Below are 19,770 nucleotides of genomic sequence, written 5' to 3' on the forward strand. Positions count from 1 at the left end.
CACCCAGTGATACAGCCCTTTTGCTAAGCCGGATGCTGCTGGTACAGCTGGGTTCCACAGAATAGAAGCCGGCTCTCTTCTCGGCCATGTTAACTCTTCTCTCCCATCTCCTTTCCACTAGTCTCTGCACATTTTCCCACTGAAATCATTTCTTCTCTTTCTCAGCAAATACCTAACTCAGGCATCCTCTGTCCTCTGATTCTTCCTCCCTTGGATTACTGGGAGCTTCGGCAGCCTCTTTTAGATTCACACTTCCAGAGTGTCCCACTCCCCACCTGATATGCCATCCCTGGTCCAGAGGGCACAGAGGGACCCTGAGTCCTAGGGAAGCAAGGACGTGCTGGAGAGTCCCTCCCGGCCTGCGGGGACACTGGGACAGGAGCACAGCCTGTGGGGGGCCTCATGCTGACCCATGAAATATGAGCTCGCGCCAAAGTCCCTGCTCTCAGTCCTAGTAAAACATGATTCCAGGTTAAATACATCAGCAGCATTAAAATACTACGGTTGTTCCACACTGGGAATCATTATGGGAAATGGGCACAGGTGTCCCCTGTCCTACCTTAGATGCTTTGGGGAGGCCCAGAAATAGCACCTGCCGTTTCAAAGCAGGTACTCAGCTCTGTCACTTCAACCCGGAATTCCTCACCCCTCCTTTCTCTCTGGTTCCTCAAATTTTACTTCCTATGGTGGGGAAAACATCTTCAAATGACTTTCTTCTTGGCATGTATCTATCCCATTAGCAGATTTTTCAACCCAGGCAAGAAAACCTTATCCCACTTCCTTCCTCTCCCCTTCCTGTATTTTAACAAGGCTTGGTCATCTCCCGAGTCAGCCTCAGCAAAGACGATCGGGCTGGGTGAGCATTTTATTTTGGCATTTGAGGGTGTTGTCGGTTGGAGCCTTCTACCCATATACTGTAAAAGAACACAGTGGAACAAAAACAGCCAGTTTTAGGCCATGAATCCTTTCCAATTCCAGAAGAAGGCAGAAGGCCAGCTCCTCCGGGGGATTGGAGTGCGGGCCGCTCCCTGAGGGCAGAGAGCAGGGGCAAGGAAAACGGTGACAGATGCAGCCCAGCAGGATACCCTGCCCTTCATGGCCATGGGGGCTTGGGGAAGCTGCTGGCCTGTCCCTTTGCAGAAGCTCTGTGGAGAATTCTTTTGTTTTGGGGGAAAATAAATCAAACTCCCAGAAGGAAATGTCAACCTGGACAAATTTTCCTTGAGAATAGTCCATTGACATAAATCTCTGCTTAGTGGCTTTCTGCCTCAGAATTTTGACAGCACAGGGCTCTCTGTACTATGATGAGCTGCTTCTCTGAGGAGCTTCACAGCCCCGAATTTTATGGGAGTTGAAGAATCTAAGAAGCCTGCACTTGCCTGATCAAGGGTACGGGGGACTTAAATACTATCTCATTCACCGACGAAGCCCAATGGGCCCACGGGCACAACTGAATCCACCAAATCTTATGGAGCTCCTAGCTATGTTTAAAGGCTGGGGCAGCTCTGGGGGATGGGAAGGAGTGGTGGGAGTTGTCTTTCTTGTTTGCTTTTAAATTCTTTACCAGACAGGAAACACTCTATGCTGGAATAACAAGACCATAAAGCACAGGGGCTTTCATAAGACAGAAATTTAGTTGCTTCAGGTACTAGTCCAGGGTAGGTAGTCTGGTAGGGTGTCCTTCCATGCTCTTTGAGTGCCTTCCTTCTCAGGGTCCACCTGGACCTCTGTACTTCAGCCATAGGGAAAGGAGACCCAAGTGTTTCCCAGGTACCACTCACATTTCATTACCCAGAAGTTGGTAGTATGGCCACCTATAGTTGGAAGGGATCCTGGGAAATGTAGTTTTCAGTGGAATACTCGTGTGTCCAGCTAAACAACTCTGTTCCTGAAGATGAGATATTGATGGACATGTGCTCATCTCTGACACCCTTTCTTTCACCTGTTTACCTACTTAACAATTACTTACTAAGTGCCAGCCATGTGTTTGGCACTTTTACTCAATTGCTTAAAATCCACCCATGTACACAAATATATACCCAGTTAAAGCCACATTGTGCTGTGTTCTTTAATAGGAGTCTAGATCTTACATATTATTGTTTTGGAGGAGAAAAGACTCATTTTGACTGGAGAGACCCATCCATTTGCTCACATATTGAATGGCAGGCAGCCTCTGCCTTCTGGTGATCAAAAACTGGACCTAGTGACTCGCTTTTAATGAGCAGAATACTGCAAAGGTGCTGGGATGTCCCTTCTGAGATTGGGTTACAAAAGGACTGTGACTTCCCTCTCTCCTCCTCTCTTTCCTCTCACTCTGAGGAAATCCAGCTGCCATGTTTTGGGTGACACTATGGAGACGCTCATGTTGCAAGTACATAATGTCTTTGTTCAACAGCCAATAAGAGCTGAAAGCCTGCCCACAGCCATGTGATTGAGCTTGGAAGCAGATTCTTTGAGAGCAGGCCACAGCCAAGTATGCGAGCTTGGAAGCAGACCCCACACACACAGTTGACTCTTAAGATGACTGCAGCTCTGTGAGAGACCCTAAAACACCACCACTCACCCAAACTGCCCCTGTGCCTGTTCCTGACCCACAGAAAGAGATGACACATATGGCTGTGATGAGCTTAAAGTTTTGAGGTAATTTGTTACACAGCAATACCAACGATACAAGTACCAGCTATTTTAAATAATATGTAAGGTCAAAAGAATGTAAAAAATGAGAGACACCTTGTCAGTGTGTCTGGGGAGGTGGAGACAGGTCTACACGAGCATGGTGTTCACAACAGAAGGTAGTAAGTTTAGATGGAGATGTGCTGAGTGTGAAGTAGAAGCACACAGAAAGGACTCCCTATCCAGAGGAGGAAGGGAGAGAAGAGCCATCGAGGAGGTCATACTTCAGGGATAACCGAGAGAGGATCAGCCCATGGAGAGGGGACGGCGTGTGTAATGCTTGGACAGGGGACAGCGTGGTGTCTGCTTGGGGACAGAGCTCTATGTTTTGTGTGCAAAGCAAGAGGTGAACAAAGATGGCCTGAGAAGTGAGTAGAAACCAGTCTCTGCCAGTAATTTTTAAAAAACAATATTATGAAATCTTGCCCTGAGTGGAAAGAAGGCACAAACAAAAGAATTAGTAAGGGGAGCCAGCGTGTTCTCAATAGCACACCACCTGAATTTTGAGGAGCCAAATTCAATTACACATAGGACGCTGACAAGTGTAATTTGTTTCATTGATTTTGCTCATAAAATTTAAGCTGGGAACAGTTGACACATTTCCACGAATAATTGTAGTTCTGACTGAGAAACAGCTCAGGTGATGTTTGATGCCTTCACAAGTGGGAAATTGGTCCTTCTAGCTTTAGAATTTTATGAATCTATATTTTGAAAATCTAAGGAGAGGTTTGGGAACAATTCTTTTTCCCCACCCTTCCTCCCTCCCTTCCTTCCTGTTCTTCAGAATGTCAAAGCTCCCATAATATTTCTAGGCTCTGAGCATCGTCTCTGCCAGGGATGAAAAGAAAACAAAAGCACTCCTCTTTCCCTGGTGAGGAGGATGATTAGCCCTACAGATTTTTAAGCTGGTTCTGGGAAGGCCCTCTGGATCATTACTGCTCACGAGCAAGTCTAATGACTCAGCAGACCACAAGATTATTTGAAGCAAGATGACTATGAAACTATGCATGTGGACAGGGTTGGTCCAGAATGGAAAGAAACAAAAACAACTTTTAAAATTAAAATGTTTTATAATACCATTTCATAATTATTTCTTATATCTAAAACCTATAATTATTAACATGAAATAATGCCCAGGTGCCTGTGGGTCACACAGTTCCTTGAACCTGGGGTGTGTGCTTGTGGGCATGCTAGTGGGGGGAGGGCGAGGGCTTTGCACAGAGGGTTAGAAACCAAACAACCCAGGCTGTGTTGGGTTCTGCAGGAGGCTTCGCAGAAGCCTTCCCTTCCAAATGTAAGCATGTACCCCCTCTCAGATCATGAAATCATTCCTTCCCCTGCCCCCTATATTGAAATGGCTTGTGCCTCTATTACTACCTTTATGAATGATACTATCAATATTATCAATCACAAAGCAAAAGCATTAACCAATCAGAATGGGTAGCATGCCAGAGAAGTATTCTGGAATCTCTCTTCTATGCCAGCGGAATCCTTTTAGTAAGGAGATCTGGGGGTTCCCTGCAGGCTCAGGGGCTCCTTGGAGATTCAGATTCATAAGGCAGAACCATATTTTCATGTCTGTCTTCCCAGCATACCGCGAGGAGTTGGAGATAAGAGCGCCATCTGACACATCAGCCCGTAGTAGGTGCTTAGTGAGCATTTGTTGTGCAAAATCGCAATATGTGAGTTTCTTTGGACATGTGGTATTTACTGCAGCTCCGCCTCAAACTAGATACTGCTAGGCAATTGGGGGAACGTGAAGAGAGTCAGGAGTTGGCTTCTATCTTTGATGAGTTTTCAGCCCAGTTCCTGGACTCTGGCAGCACCTGTCTCCCTCCTCTTGATTTCCAGCTTCTGGTATAGTACGTGGCACCGAGCAGACACGCAGTGAACCCTTGTCGATTAACTGTAACTTCACATGTCTGGGCCGGAGAAATTGCTTCACACGGTCCCTCGCCGTCTGTCCCCTCGGAATCTGCTAGCGCAGCTGACTCCTTCCTGCAGAATCGCCCCTGGCCACCCAACACACGGTTACGGTTAGCCAGGAGCAAGAGCCACTGAAAAGAGGACGCATTGCTCTTCATCTGGCTGTTTCCAAAGCAACTGGGGTATTGAAATAAGGTCACGGTTGCCCCAGTCAGATCATCTTTTCAGAGGAATTACAGGGTTGCGAGCCAGCAGCGACCACATACACCTTTCAGTCATCGGAACCCGTGTTCTCGACACTGGACGCAAAATCAAGTAAACAAGGTCTTGCTGTGGACTTCCTTGACCCAGACTTTCAGGAAGGAGCTGACACAGAGCCCAGAGCAGCGCTCACCCACAAGGCTCCGAAGCCAAACAGGCTCCTGTTTTCCCAGCTGTGCGATGCGCTCACTGCACCAAGCCGCTTGCCAGAAAACAAGGGGGAGAAGGAAACACGCCTGTTTGGCCCAGGCAAGGAAAGAATGACTCCAGCTGGCCTTTGTTTTTTTTTTTATTTTCATGGAGAACCGAGAAATAGAAAGATGAAGGTAGTTACCTCTATGGCTCTTAGTTACTGAAAAGGAAACAAAGGGAATTATTTACTTTTTTTCTTTTAGCAATCTGGCCGTGGTATTTCTGAGCTTATAAACCTCAGTGACTTCCTACTTTATCATCTTCGATCCCCTTGTCACTTCCAGGTCCCTGAACACTTGTTTAAGGCCGTCTTTCTAGCCACACCGGCTCCATTTCCTCTGCTCAAAGCTGTCCTGGAGCCCTGCCTGGCTGCCACTGGCTGCAGTATTTCATCAGCTTGCTTGCCTGGGTGTCTTTGTCACGCTGTTCCTTCTCTTGGAATTTCCTTCCTTGCCTTAAAATCTCTAGGGAAACTCCAACTCATCTTTTTTTTTTTTTTTTTTTTTTCAGTGCTGGAGTTTGAACCCAGGGCCCTGAGCATGCTGAGCACATCCTCTACCACTGAGCTACTTCGCAGCTCCCCAACTCATCTTTTTTTTTTTTTTTTTTGGCAGGTCTGGGGCTGGAACCCAGGGCCATTCAACCTCCAAGCTACACCCTCTGCCCTATTTTTTATTCGTTATTTTGGAACAGGGTCTCACTAAGTTGCAGAGGGCCTCACTAAGTAGCTGAGGCTGTCCGTGAACCGTGATCCTCTAGTCTCAGCCTCCCGAATGCTGGGATTACAAGCGTGCGCCACCACGCCCGGCTTTCCAACTCATCTTTTAAGAGCAGTTCAAACGGCACCTTCTAGCTGGGCAAAGTGGTGCATGCCTGTAATTCTAGTATGTGAGAGGCTGAGACAGGAAGAATCACAGATTCAAGACCAGCCTTAGCAATTTAGCAAGACCTTGTTTTAAATTAAAAAATAAAAAAGCCAGGCATGGTGGCACACACTTGTCATCCAGCACTTGGGAGGCTGAAACCAGAGGATGGAAGTTCGTGGACAGCCTCAGCTACTTAGTGAGGCCCTTTGCAACTCAGTGAGATCTGGTTTCAAAATAAAGAACAAAAAATAGGGCTGGCGGTGCAGCTCAGAGGTAGAATGCCCCTTGGTTCCATCCCCAGTACTGCAAATAAATAAATAAATAAATAAATAAATAAATAAATAAATAAATAAATAAAGTTAGGAATGTGGCTCAGAGGTAGACTACCTCTGGGTTCAACCACTAGTACTAAAAAAAATAAAACAGAAGACATCTGCTTGGCGTGGTGGTGCATGCTTCTAATCCCAGTACTTGGGAGGTTGAGACAGGAGAATCACAAGCTCGCAGCCAGCCTCGGCAACTGTGTGAGACCCTATTTCAAAATAAAAAATAAAACAGGGCTGGGGGTGTGGCTTGGAGGTAGAATGCCCCTGGGTTCAATTCCCAATACCTCTCTCAGTCCCCAGTAGCAGAACTATCTGCTCCTATGTCCCTCCCTGTAGCACTGCTTTCTGTGGACCTGTTATTACACTTCCTTCCTGTATCATTCATTCATTGACTAAACCACACTCACTGTCTGTCCACTTTGTCCCAGATAGTCTGCTAGATCCTAGGGACCCAGGTGTAAAATCACTATCTCGAAATGAGCTCACATAAGTAAATTGACTGCTGCATGGCAAAATTGAAAGTTTTTGGTAAAGCTAAGCACGGCATGCTTTGAAAGCTCACAAGAAGCCAGGCGTGATGGCGCATGCTTGTCATTCTAGTACTTGGGAAGCTGACATAGGAGGGTCACAGGTTCAAAGCCAGCCTGGCAACTGAGCAAGGCTCTAAGCAACCTAGTGAGACCCTGTTTCCAAATAAGAAATAAAATTGGGCTGGGCATGTAGCTTAGAAGTAGAATGCCTCTGAGTTCCATCCCTAGTGCCCATCCCCCTCAAAAAAAAAATCAGAAGAAGATCACATTCCCCAGTCCTATTGGTGGGAGAGGAACTGGAAGGCTGCCTGGAGGAAGTGGCAGCTCAAGAATCTAAAGGACAAGAAGCCTCTCTGTCCCTCTCCTCCTTCTTGGCAGAACACTGCTTAAGGAAAGAGGTCAATCACAGATCGTATCAAATCAGGTCATTTGTCTGTACACATGTTTATTGAGCTCTTGGCTAGGTGATAACTACCATTGCTCCCAAGTACAATTTGAGAATTAGGGACTAGCAGTCGAGAGAGAGAGAGAAGTGAATGAAGAAATGCTAGAGGGAACCAAGGATGAGTTCCTGGTTTCTAGCTGAGCGAGTGGACCAGAACAGCCATGTGCAGGTTCTCAGGCTGCGGACGTACAGCAGCCAGGCAAAGCAGGAGGCGGGCAAGTCCAACAGGGAAGCATCTTGCTCTTGGCATCGCGGTGCAAGCACTTCACAGATGACGTTGGAATGCACTGGAATTGAGAGGATTGCTTGGTTTTGTTATATTTTCTTAAATCAGGTCTTTTGTTCTAGCTTGACTGAATGGGAAATCCCCTTCTTGAAGTATACATTTGTCTCCTTGTTTGCAGACATCAAAAAGTTCTACCATAAATCAGTTATGTCCTTCTCATATCTCTTCTGTGTTCAGGTTCTCTCTTTCTTTCTTTCTTTCTTTCTTTCTTTCTTTCTTTCTTTCTTTCTTTCCTTCCTTCCTTCTTTCTTTCTTTCTCTCCTTCTTTCTTTCTCTCTTTTTTTTTTTCCAGTACTGGGGATGAAACCGAGGGACATTCTACCTCCGAGCTACACCCCCAGCCCTTTTAGTCTTTTTATTTTTTATATTTTTATCTTTTTGTGGTACTGGTGTTGGAACCCAGGGGCTTTTCTACCTCTGGGCTATACTCCCAGACCTATTTTATATTTTATTTGGAAACAGGGTCTCACTAAGTTGCTGAGAGCCTCACTAAGTAGCTGAGGCTGTCCGTGAACCGCGATCTTCCAGGTCTCAGCCTCCCGAATGCTGGAATTACAAGCGTGTGCCACCACTCCCGGCTTTGTGTTCAAATCATTTTGAAGCCGGGCGTGGTGGCGCACGCTTGTAATCCCAGCATTCGGGAGACTGAAGCCTGGAGGATCGCGGTTCACGGACAGCCTCAGCTACTTAGTGAGGCCCTCTGCAACTCAGTGAGACCCGGTTTCAAAATAAAGAATAAAAAATAGGGCAGGGGCTGTAGCTCGGAGGTCGAATCCCCCTGAGTTCCATCCCCAGACCCGCAAAAAAAAAAAAAAAAAAAAAAAAAATCATTTTGACACTAGAGATTTGAGGATTTCTGGCTTAAGTGAAGCTTGAACAGTAGGTGTGAAACAGAATAATTTGTTTAGTCATTAGTATTTATTATTAATCAACAATGGGGTTATTGATATAATAGTATTAATAAAATCAATTATGTACTATTATTAAATTAATAACCAAGTATTAGCTTTAGTTATTAGGAGTATTTCAAATAACAGTTGATCATCCTATAATAGTGGTGATGCCATCTTATCTGGAAATTTTATCTTCCCTACTTTTATCACAGTTTTCCTTTCATGTAGTGGAAGAAATTATAAGCAGGAATTTTGATCACCAAAGATTCATTTTTTTGTGTGTGTTATCAGGAATTAAACTCAGGGTTATTCTACCTCTGAAGTACACCTTCAGCCCTATTTTATTTTTTATTTTGAATCAGGGTTTCGCTAAGTTGTGAAGGGCCTCGCTAAATTGCTGAGGCTGTCTGAGAAGCCTTCCAAGTACTGGGATTAAAAGTGTGTACCACCATGCCCAGCTCCAAAGATTCTTTATTAAAATAAATAATCCTCTTAAAGCCTTTAATCCTTAATAAATTCTTTTTTTTTTTTTTTTTTTGGTGGTACTGGGGTTCCTGGAAGCCCATCTATCTCCAGGCTACACTCCCAGACCTATTTTTATTTTTGGAAACAGGGTCTCCTAAGCCAGCGTGGCTGGCTTCGAACCTGCGCGATCCTCCTGTCTCTGCCTCCCAAGTGCGGGGATTACAAGCATGCGCCACCACGCCCGGCCTAATCCTTAATAAATTCTAAATCATTCCCTCTTAAAATTTGGCTCTCTCTGAAACCTTCCTTGCGCTACCATTAGTCTTCCTATTATATTAGACAGAAACAATTTTTAAAATAAATGTACTACTTTTGCCTACATATATACAACATATGAATCTCATGAACGGAGAGCATACAGTCTACAAAAGACAGATGAGACAGATTTACCCATCACTGCGTGTTTTTCCCACTTTGCCTCCCTGACAGCATCTAATTGCCCCGAGTCATGAGCCCTGTCCTTCTCCCTCCTCTCCTCTCCCCTCCTCTCCCTTTCCTTCACCTCCTCTCCTTTCTCGTGATCTCTCTTTCTTTGTATTTTGTCCTTCAAATGTATTTCTCTCTTAAGCTATTTGATTGTGGACTACACAGTTTAAATGAGGTTTTATTCGTAGATTAATTTTGGATTATTCCAAGCACTTGTCTCATATCTAAGTAGAGAAAGACAGGAGGTGAAGTTTAGCTTTGCATTATCTATGGATAAAGTTTTGCCAGGCATACATAGAATATACAATGGTGCCTAATGAGTATAATTAGATTTTTTAAAGAAAATAACAAATGGTTGTTGTTGGAAGCACCATATCTACATTATTCTTTCCTACTTGCTGTTTTTATCTGTTGGTCTTGTGATGGTCTTCTCCACATTTTTGCCTACATGTTCCTCTAAACAGTTTTTTTTTCCTTTTTTTTGGCAGTACTGGAGATGGAACCCAGGGACATTTTACTTCTGAGTGACATCCCCAACCCTATTTTTTAGTCTTTATTTGGAAACAGGGTCTCACTAAGTTGTGGAGGCCTCACTAAGTAGCTAAGGCTGGCTGAAACTGTGATGCTCCAGTCTCAGCCTCCCAAATGCTGGGATTATAAGCGTGCGCCACCACAGCTGGCTCTTCTCCAAACATTTGAAAACTATACACTCATCCGTTTTAAAAGTAAACATCTCAGCTGGGCGTGGTGGTGCACGCTTATAATCCCTGCACTTGAGAGGCTGAGACAGGAGGATCACACAGGTTCGAAGCCAGCCTCAGCTACTTAGGCTCTCAGCAACTTAGTGAGACCCTGTTTTCAAATAAAGTATAAAATAGGACTGGGAGTATAACCCAGAGGTAGAAAGCCCCTGCATTCCACCCCCAGTACCACAAAAATAAATAAATAAATAAATAAATGTAAACATCTAAAAAGTTTCGTGGTAAGTTTAAGTAGTTGCAAAGGATATCATTTACAATTTACTTGATGATAAAGCTTTCCTTTTCTTAGAACATCTATTAATATCTGAAGCAATGTTCTTGGAATACTCCCTGGGAAAGCTACCTTAGAGGTTTACTTAATAAATCTTAATTGGCAATTAGATCATAAAATGTAAAGCTGTGAGCTGGGGTCGTTGCAGGAGTGTGGATATGATGACGGTGCTGGTGATTGGTGGTGACGGTGATGCTGGTTGGCAACAGAGGTAGTGGTGGTGATAGCTATCTGTATCTATGGATTGTGTTTGTTTCACATAGCAGAGACCCAAACAAACCCTGACAAAGTCCAATAAGGAGATGCTTCTTATCGTACACAGCAATAAATACTGGGTGGGTAGCCCTGCACTAAAACAGGGCTCGTTTGAATGTTGTCAAGTTCCCAGCCCTTTCTATCCACCCCTAGCCCGCGAGCTTTGTGCTTGTTGCCTGTGACTGCAGGACGGCTTCTCTGCCTCCAGCTCCAGGCATGAAGACAGAGAGCGGTGAAACGGAGAGGAGTAAGGACGTGCTGTTCAGAAGCTCTGCCTTTTTATTTGAAAAAATCAGGCTTCTAACTACACCTCAGTGGCCAACAGTGGGCTTTGTGGCCACCGCTGTCACAAGGGAGCTGAGAGTTTGGGTGGTTTCTCCTCTGTTTGCCGTACGTGGGACTGAATCCAGAGGCATTCTACTTCCGAGCTGCATCCTCAGCTCTATTTTTTATTCTTTATTTTGAAACTGCATCTCATTAAGTTGCAGAGGACCTCACTAAGTAGCTGAGGCTGGCTGTGAACTCAGATCCTCCTGCCTCAGTCTCCCAAGTACTGAGATTACAAGCGTGCGCCATCATGCCTGATTTGAGTGTTTTCTTTTTAATCTCCATCCTCCTCACCCTCGTCCTCGTCCTCCTCCTTTTTCTCTTTCTTTCTTTCTTTCTTTCTTTCTTTCTTTCTTTCTTTCTTTCTTTCTTTCTTTCCTTTGGAACAAGATCGATCTCAGGAGCATTCTACCTCTGAGCTACACCTACCACCACTAAGGATTTGCTAAATCTCTGAGGTTGGCCTCAAACCGGCAATTTTCCCAAGTACTGGGATTATAGGCATGCACCACTGTGTTGGCTCCTTTTTATAACCCTTTCTAGTCAAGGAAAAACAAAGAACGAGTTTAGGACTCGATTTCAAGGGAACCAATTTGGAGGCTCTAGCACACCCTCCTCTTGTAAGCCAGGCATTTTACATGCATCATAACAATTCTATGGGAAAGGTTTGTTATTCCCATTTTCAGATCAGGAAACCAAAGCTCACTGAGGTTCAAGTGGCCTTGTGAGATACTATAACTCAGGTGTGATGCTGGTGGGATTGGACCGGCTGCTTCTGGCACTGGAGCCATCCTTTATCATGGACGGCCGGCGTCTCACTGTGCTTCCTGATACTCTGCCAAAGCCCGCACCAAGGGCAGAGGGATGCTGGGGATTAGAGCGTAAGTAAGGCCTCCCTCCTCGCCCCTCCCTCACCCACACACTTCTCTTGAACAGGTGACAAGGCCGAAGTGCAAGAAAGGAAGCAGTAGCTTTGGGCGGAGCGACACCCAACCCTTTCTCTGAGTCTGAGCCTGGCTTTTTAGGTCACCTTGACTCTGCAGGCAGTGGGCTCTCCGCCTTTCTATTCTGCATGTGACACTGTGATGAAAGACCGGCAAGGAGGGTGACCAGGTAGGCAGGGTGTGGCCGCTCCTCTGGCTGGCTCTGGGCTCTGTGTGGGGAACCTCCCTTAGAACCCGCTGACTTCTCACCCCAGGCACTGGGCACCTTACGTGCCCTTTCCCTCCACCTACTTCAAGCTTAGAGACTCATTCTGCGCGGGGGCTCTGGGCTCTTGTGACCTGCTAAATCAGAGCTCCTGGAGCAAGAGAGCCCCAGAAACTATCCACGGCACAGACTTCTAAAAATTTCCAGAATTCAACCACCCCTGCTACCACCCTGATGCAAGCCACCATCATCTCCCACTCAGAGGGCTAAGTGGCTTCCAGCTGGTCCCCCGCAGCCACCCCTGCCCCACAGAGGACCCAGAGTGGTTGCATTCATGCTGCAGTCAGGACATGATGATCCTCTGGCGCTCCCTTTTCTCCCCAGAGTCAAAGCCAATGTTTTACAGATTTAAAGTTTCCTAGACCCTACACGACCTGCTCGCTGTTCCTCTCCCTCCCCTGCCCTTTTTTCGATACCTCTCCAACCTTACTTTTTATTACTTTTGCCTCCTCAAGACGTTTTCCTAGCCAGATGTGGCGGCACATGCCTCTAATCCCAGTACTTGGAAGGCTGAGACAGGAGGACAGCAGGTTTGAGGCCAGTGTGAAGTAACTGAGAAAGACCATGTTTATAAGGCGACCTGAGGGGATGGGAGGTGGGAAGAGGGGAATTCTCTAATGCACATGATGTACTTTAAAAAACATATCAAAGTCAATCACTAAGCCAAGCATGAGAAGGGAGGGGGGAATGGGGTGGGAATTGCATAAGGGCTAAATGGGTGATGTGTGCATGTATGTCTCTACCATCTCGTATCCCATTAAGATGAATGATTACAATGCACCCATAAAAAATTAAAAAATAAATAAAAATAAAATAATATACCATTAAAAAAAAAAAAGAAAGACCGTGTTTAAAAATAAAAGATACAGGCTGGGCGTGGTGGCGCATGTTTGTAATCCCAGAATTCAGGAGGCCGAGACAGGGGGATCGCAGTTTGCAGACAGCCTCAGCTACTTAGTGAGCATCTTTGCAACTCAGTGAGACCTTGTTTCAAAATAAAGAATGAAAATAGGGCTGGGAGTATAGCTCGGAGATAGAATGCCCCTGGATTCTATCCCCAGTACCGCAATAAAATAAAATAAAAGATACAGAGGGCTGTGGGTGCAGCTCAGGGATAGAATGCCCCCCTAGGTTCAATTCCCAATGACACACACACACACACACACACACACACACACACACACCCCACAGGCATCTTCTTGCCTCAGGGCCTTTGCATGGAATATTCCCTCTGCTGAGTCCGCTCTTCTCTCAGATATCTGAATGGTGCCTTCCTCTTTTTTTCTTTTCTTTTCTTTTTGGTGGTACTGGGGTTCCTGGAAGCCCTTCTACCTCCGGGCTACACTCCCAGACCTTTTTTTTTTTTTTTTTTTAGAAACAGGGTCTCTTAAGCCAGCAAGGCTGGCTCCAAACCAGCACGATCCTCCTGTCTCTGCCTCCCAAGCGCGGAGACTACAAGCGTGCGCCACCACGCCCGGCTCTGCCTTCCTCTTTTTTAAGGTTCGCTTCCATGCCACCCTCTCAGGGAGGCTCACTATCACTACCTTCCTTAAAAATGCCGGCCTCCTTGTTCCCTCCCAGCACTGTCAATCCTCCTTGCCGGCCCTGCTTTCTCCTGTGGCATTGATCACCTTCTAACAGAGTGCGTGACTCATTTCTTTGTTATGCCTATAGACTGTGTGGCAGAAAGTAATAAGACCTGACAAATAGTCCCCACCCCATCGGGTTGCCTGGGCCCTTTGTTGCTAGGTGAGGCCCCGTGGTGGGTCTTTTCTGGGCCACAGCACTGTTCCCCAGCTGTTGTTCTCCTGAGTCACCAGGAGGTCCCTGAGTTACCACATAGAGGACAACCACCCTGAAGAAACTTTGTACAAAAAATAAGCGTTGTTTTGTTATGTCACTGATAGCTTGCAGTCACTTATCAGTAGAGGATGACTTAGACTCTCCTGACTAATATACCCACCAGGATATTAAACTGATTGATTGTGGTGCATATCTGTCATCCTAGTACTTGGGAGGCTGAGACATGAGGATCACAGGTTCGAAGCCAGCCGTGGCAACTTAGCAAGGCCCTCAGCAACTTGAGTGAGACCTTGTTTGGGGGAAAAAACAAAGCAAAACAGGGTCTGGTGGTATAGTTTAGAGGTAGACTGCTCGGGTTCAATTCCTAGTACAAAAAAAAAGAGAAATCCACAAGCCCTTGGTTTTCATTTGTTTTATTCTCCGGTGCATTCTGAGCATCTGGATCAGGTCCTGGCACATGATAATCACTCAATAAACCTGGTGAATGAATGACTCTTAGACTCAGGACTCTGCATCCCTGACCCAGTCTGGTTTCTGGCTTCCTCTGCAGGGTAGCTAGTTCCCAGGACGGGAGCTCCAAAGTGCCTGAAAAGGAGGGACTAAGTCACACTCACCCTGTATCTACCTCGGTTCCTTTCTCGGTTCCTTTCATGAGACTTGCGTGTTACTGATGCTTCGTGAGCACTTACTGACTGGCTTCTCGAAACAATTCAGAGCTGGCCCAAAAGCTGTCCTGCAGCCCCCGGGTTCAGCTGTCAGCAGGGGAAGGAACTGCAAGTTCATGCCTCTTAGGATCACAATGCATAACACCGTCTCATCAGGGAAATCGAGGCTCTTTTGCCTGATGGCTGTCAGCTCCTGACTCTCTAACCTAAAACCTAAAACCCATCCTATCTCCACACCTGTCCCTCCTCCTCCCTGCCGGCACCCTGCGCAAAGCAATCCTGCGTCTATGCAGGTGGCACTAGTTCCAGTTTCCCACCTCCCATTCGTCCCGCAGGCCAATATCCGCTACTCTCCACCACCCTAATTCTCCTGAACTTCCTCTTGCTGATGGTACCCCAGACTTCCTGGCCGCCAGGGCCAGAGGCGTTGCCTATGGTACATGACGTCCTGACACCCACTCTCCTGTCGCTTGCTACCACGTTGGCTCCCACAGCGGCGCCCCCTCCCCAGGTTCTCCTTACGTCTCCCCGGCCATTCCTTGCTCCCATAGGCTCCTCTTCTGTCCACTTCTTCAATATTCCCTATGATGCTGTCAGCCCACAGCTCTGTGTACTTAACACACTTTCCCCACACCTGGGTACTGAGCCATCCCAGGACTTTGCCTCCAGCCTTTTCCTCTCCCCAGAACGTAGGTGATTTACACATGTTTGAATTCAGCAGTCTCACCTGTGTATCCAACGAGGGAGATGCTTCCTGTGCACCCTCTCACCTCCTCTCGGCCCCACCTCGAGTCCTGTAGGAGCTTTGGCAAGCAGTTCCTCTCTGGCTTGGACTCAATTTGCACTGAGAGCAGCTTTTTCACCTAGTGGTGTACACTCTGCTTTAAGCTATAGTGCCCCCGGAGAGCTATTTATTCATGTTTCATACCTATTTGCTCTCCATGCCAACACCTACACATATGCACCCTAGATGCTGGCCAGGAAGTGGGGAGGGGTTGCACTCGAGGAAGCCCTGGATCAATAAGATACAAGAACTGGTAGGTAATCATTTATCTGTCTCATGTTTTGAGTGGCCAGTCCCAGAATGCAATGTAAATACTCCTCAGGATGCCCCAGGGGATCCAGTGCCAGCGTCCCATGGCAGGTGTCCTCTTCATATTCATTCTCTTCCTCTTCCTCTTCCTCTTCCTCTTCCTCTCCTTCTCCTTCTTCTTCTCCTTCTCCTTCTTCTTCTATTTTTTTCTGGTACTGGAGATTGAACCCAGGGGAATTCTACTTCCAAGCTATACCCCCAGCCCTATTTTTTATTCTTCATTCTGAAACAAGGTCTCACTGAGTTGCAAAGGGCCTCACTAAGTAGCTGAGGCTGGCTATGAACCTGTGATCCTCCTGTCTCAGCCTCCCAAATGCTGGGATTACAACCATGTGTGCACCACCACTCCCGGCATTCGCCGCTCCTCCTCCTCCTCCTCCTCCTCCTCCTCCTCCTCCTCCTCCTCCTCCTCCTCCTCCTCCTTCTTTGTGGTACTGGGGGTGGAACCCAGGGGCATTTTACCTCCTAGCTACACCCCAGCCCTTTTTTATTCTTTTTTTTTTTTTAAATAGGGTCTCACTGAGTTGCAAAGGGCCTCACTAAGTAGCGGAGGCTGTCTGAGAATCGTGATCCTCCTGTCTCAGCCTCCCAAATGCTAGGATTAAAAGCATGCACCACTATGCCAGGCTCAATACGCATTTTCTATTGGCTTTATTTCCTTCTGTGTTTCACCCCCGATGCTTTGTTCCTATTCCTTGGGATCACCTTCCCAATAAAGGACCCATTTGTAAATCTTGTCCCTGGGTCTTGCTAAATATATTTGGAAATATTGAGGTTAAAATATCTTTTAGGTTCCTCAACCTCACCATGTCTAAAATAGAACTCTTGAGCTAGGCATGGTGGGGCATGTTTTTAATCCTTTTACTTGGGAGGCTAAGACAGGAAGATTACAGGTTCGCAGCCAGCCTCAGCTACTTAGGGAGACCTGCATAACTTAGTAAAACCCTGTTTCAAAATAAAGAATTAAAAAAAAGGGCTGGGGTTGTAGCTTGGAAGATGAATGTGTCTGGGTTCAATCCTCTGTGCTGAAAAAAATATAGAACTCTTGATAATTTCTCCCAGTTCTTACTCTACTCTGTCCTCAAAGCTGTAAACTGGAGGCTTGTCCTTGGCTCCTCCCTCTTCTTCCTCGACCTCAAGTCAATCCAGAAGCCACCCCTCCTGTCTCCTCCCTGAAACCTTGTTTAATCCCCTATTATCGCATCTAAGCTGCTGCCTCCTCTCAATTCTGTCTGCTTCCCCTCCAGCTCTCTCAAACCCTCCCTGTACCCAACCTTCAGCATGGAATTCCTCAGGCACAAACAGGGCCATAGCAGGTGTTTAGGTAACCCCACCAAAGGCTTGTGGGTAAGATCAAAGCAAGCCCTTCACTGAGGTGCAGGGTTCTGGGGACCTACTCCTTGCTACCCTCAGCACTGAATCTTAGCTGCTTCTGTGTCCAGCACGGTGCACACATACACTCACCAGCATTCCTTCTGCTGGGGTTTGAACCCAGAAGCCTTCTACCTTCAAGCTATACTCCCAGCTCTTTTTCTATTTTTTTTTTTTGTTTGTTTTGCTTTTTTTTTGTGTGTGTGTGGTACTGGGGTTCCTGGAAGCCCTTCTACCTCCGGGCTACACTCCCAGACCTATTTTTTTTATAATTTTGAAACAGGGTCTCGTAAGCCAGCGCGGCTGGCTTCGAACCTGCGTGATCCTCCTGTCTCTGCCTCCCAAGCGCGGGGATTACAAGCGTGCGCCACCACGCCCGGCCCTGTTTGTTTGTTTTGAAACAGTCTTGCTAGGTCTCTGAAAGTCCTGCTAGAATGCCAAGGTTGGCCATGAACCTGTGATCCTCCCGTCTCAGCATCCCAATTACAGGCATGCACAGCAGAAACACTTATCACCACAGCAAAGCTGCTGTCCAGACCCAGCTGGCAGGGCTGTTCTCTCAAGTCCCCCAATGACAGAGTCTTTCTGGACTGGCTGTAGTTCACAGACCCCCAGCAGACAACAGGACTGGAAAGAGCCCTAGAGTTACAGTCAGGACACCTGGCTTCCTGCTGTGACACCTGTTAGCTATCTGAGCCTGAATTAATTCCCTGGGTCCTGCATTTAAAAGTGGGAAGGGGGCCGGCCTCTGTGGCACACACTTGTATTCTCATTAGTTGGGAGACAAAATGTCCTGGGTTTCATTCCCAATGCCAAAAAAATAAAGTGGGAAGAGTACAGTGGCAGATGCCTGTAACTGCAGTACTTGGATGCTGAGACGGGAGGATCACAGGTTCAAAGCCAGCCCATGATAATTTAGCGAGACCCTGTTTCAAAATAAAATAGGGTTGGGGGTATAGTTCAGAGGTAGAGTGTCCCTGGCTTCAGTCCCCAGTACCATGCACACAAAAGTGGGAAGATACCATCGAATGGCCACAGGTGTGTAAAGTTCATGTAATATAATAGTGCTGATGATGAGGATGGCTAACATTTACTGAGCACCTCCTGCCGGAGACGTGGAAGTAGAAGGCGGCGCTCTGTGAGCAGGTCATGGCTCACCTACTAATATGATAATGCTCCTGAGAAAGCCATTTCCCGTGTCTTGACCCCAGTCTCACCCTAAAAGCAATGGCGTTGAACTGGTTCAGAGCTTTTGGACTGGATGGTCACTAATATCCTTTATGGCAATAAAACTCTGGGTTTATGAGCTAGTGTCCTGGGGCAATTGCTTGTTGCAAACTGGGCTGAGCACTCATGTCTTTTTGTTGTTCTGTTGCACTTAGCAGCACGCTGAAAGTGACCTCACTGGTCCTTCCCCTGTGGATTGGGGAGAGAAGGGCTGATCGTGTCCTGGGCCTGTTAAAGATGCTGTATCTCTTGCACTTTTTCCTCCCCTTAAGTCTGGCACGTGTTAACAATGAGGGAAATTCCATCCAAAAAAGAGATCAAGTTTTCTGGCACAAGCAAAGCTGTTCAAATCCAGGGAATTTACTGTCACATTGCTGCCAAACTGGACCGATTCTTATCAGAGTCGGGTCAAATCCAGGTCGAGACCAAGGCCCCTTGTCTCCCTGCAGGCTCCTCACACCTTTCTGGGCACCTGGCGGCCAGCAGCAAGGCCACTGGCACTCGGATCCCTCACTGCCCGCCTCTAACTTGGTGCCTCCGCTGTCATCGAAGGGGTTCGTTTCATTTGTTATTTTGCTTTTTTTAGCTCAGCCTTCAATACTTTATTAGTATTTCCAGTCTAACGTGAAAATGTGATGGAGTAAATATATTCTGGATATTTCCCCCTTTCAGTCACTACTGAAACCTGCACTATCCATCTTTTACTCTTTTCTTTCCCATGCTGATCGTAGGTACGTGGTTTTCAACCACCTCCCGCATGCTGCAGATAATCCAGGTAGTCAGACTAAAAAGCGGCAACATGACTTAAATGAGGAAATCATTATTTGGTCATAATGGTAATAGTCAAAATGCATCTAGGTCAAAAGAGCCGTGAAGGCGGGTGGAATGACGTGTGTTCCCTACGATGGTTTGAATACATCCCCTGGAGTCCACGGGTAGGAAACGCTCATGCACCACTGGGAGGTGGGGGCCTCATGGGAGGTGACCAGTCGAGAGCGCTTTGCCTCCTCAAGGAACTAATGCTGTGTCCAGGGGAGCCGGCTACGTAGTGTGAGCGTGGTCTTGTACACACGTGTGTCTGTGCCTTCTTGCCCACCTGCTCGCTGTCAGGCTCTCTTGCCCTTCTCCCCTCTGCCCAGGATGGTGCACCGCTGAGGGAGGCCCTTGCCAGACGCCAGCATTTTGAGATCAGACTTCCCAGCTTCCACTCTGAGAATTACTTTTTTTTTTTTTTTTTTTTTGGCGGTGGTGGTGGTACTGGGGTTCCTGGAAACCCTTCTACCTCCGGGCTACACTGCCAGTCCTATTTTTATACTTTTATTTGGAAATAGGGTCTCTTAAGCCAGCGCGGCTGGCTTCAAACCTACGCGATTCTCCTGTCTCTGTCCCTCAAGCCCGGGTATTACAAGCGTGTGCCACCACGCCGGCCAAATACTTTT

Source organism: Muscardinus avellanarius (assembly GCF_963383645.1).
Source record: "Muscardinus avellanarius genome assembly, chromosome: 3".
Taxonomy (NCBI): domain Eukaryota; kingdom Metazoa; phylum Chordata; class Mammalia; order Rodentia; family Gliridae; genus Muscardinus; species Muscardinus avellanarius.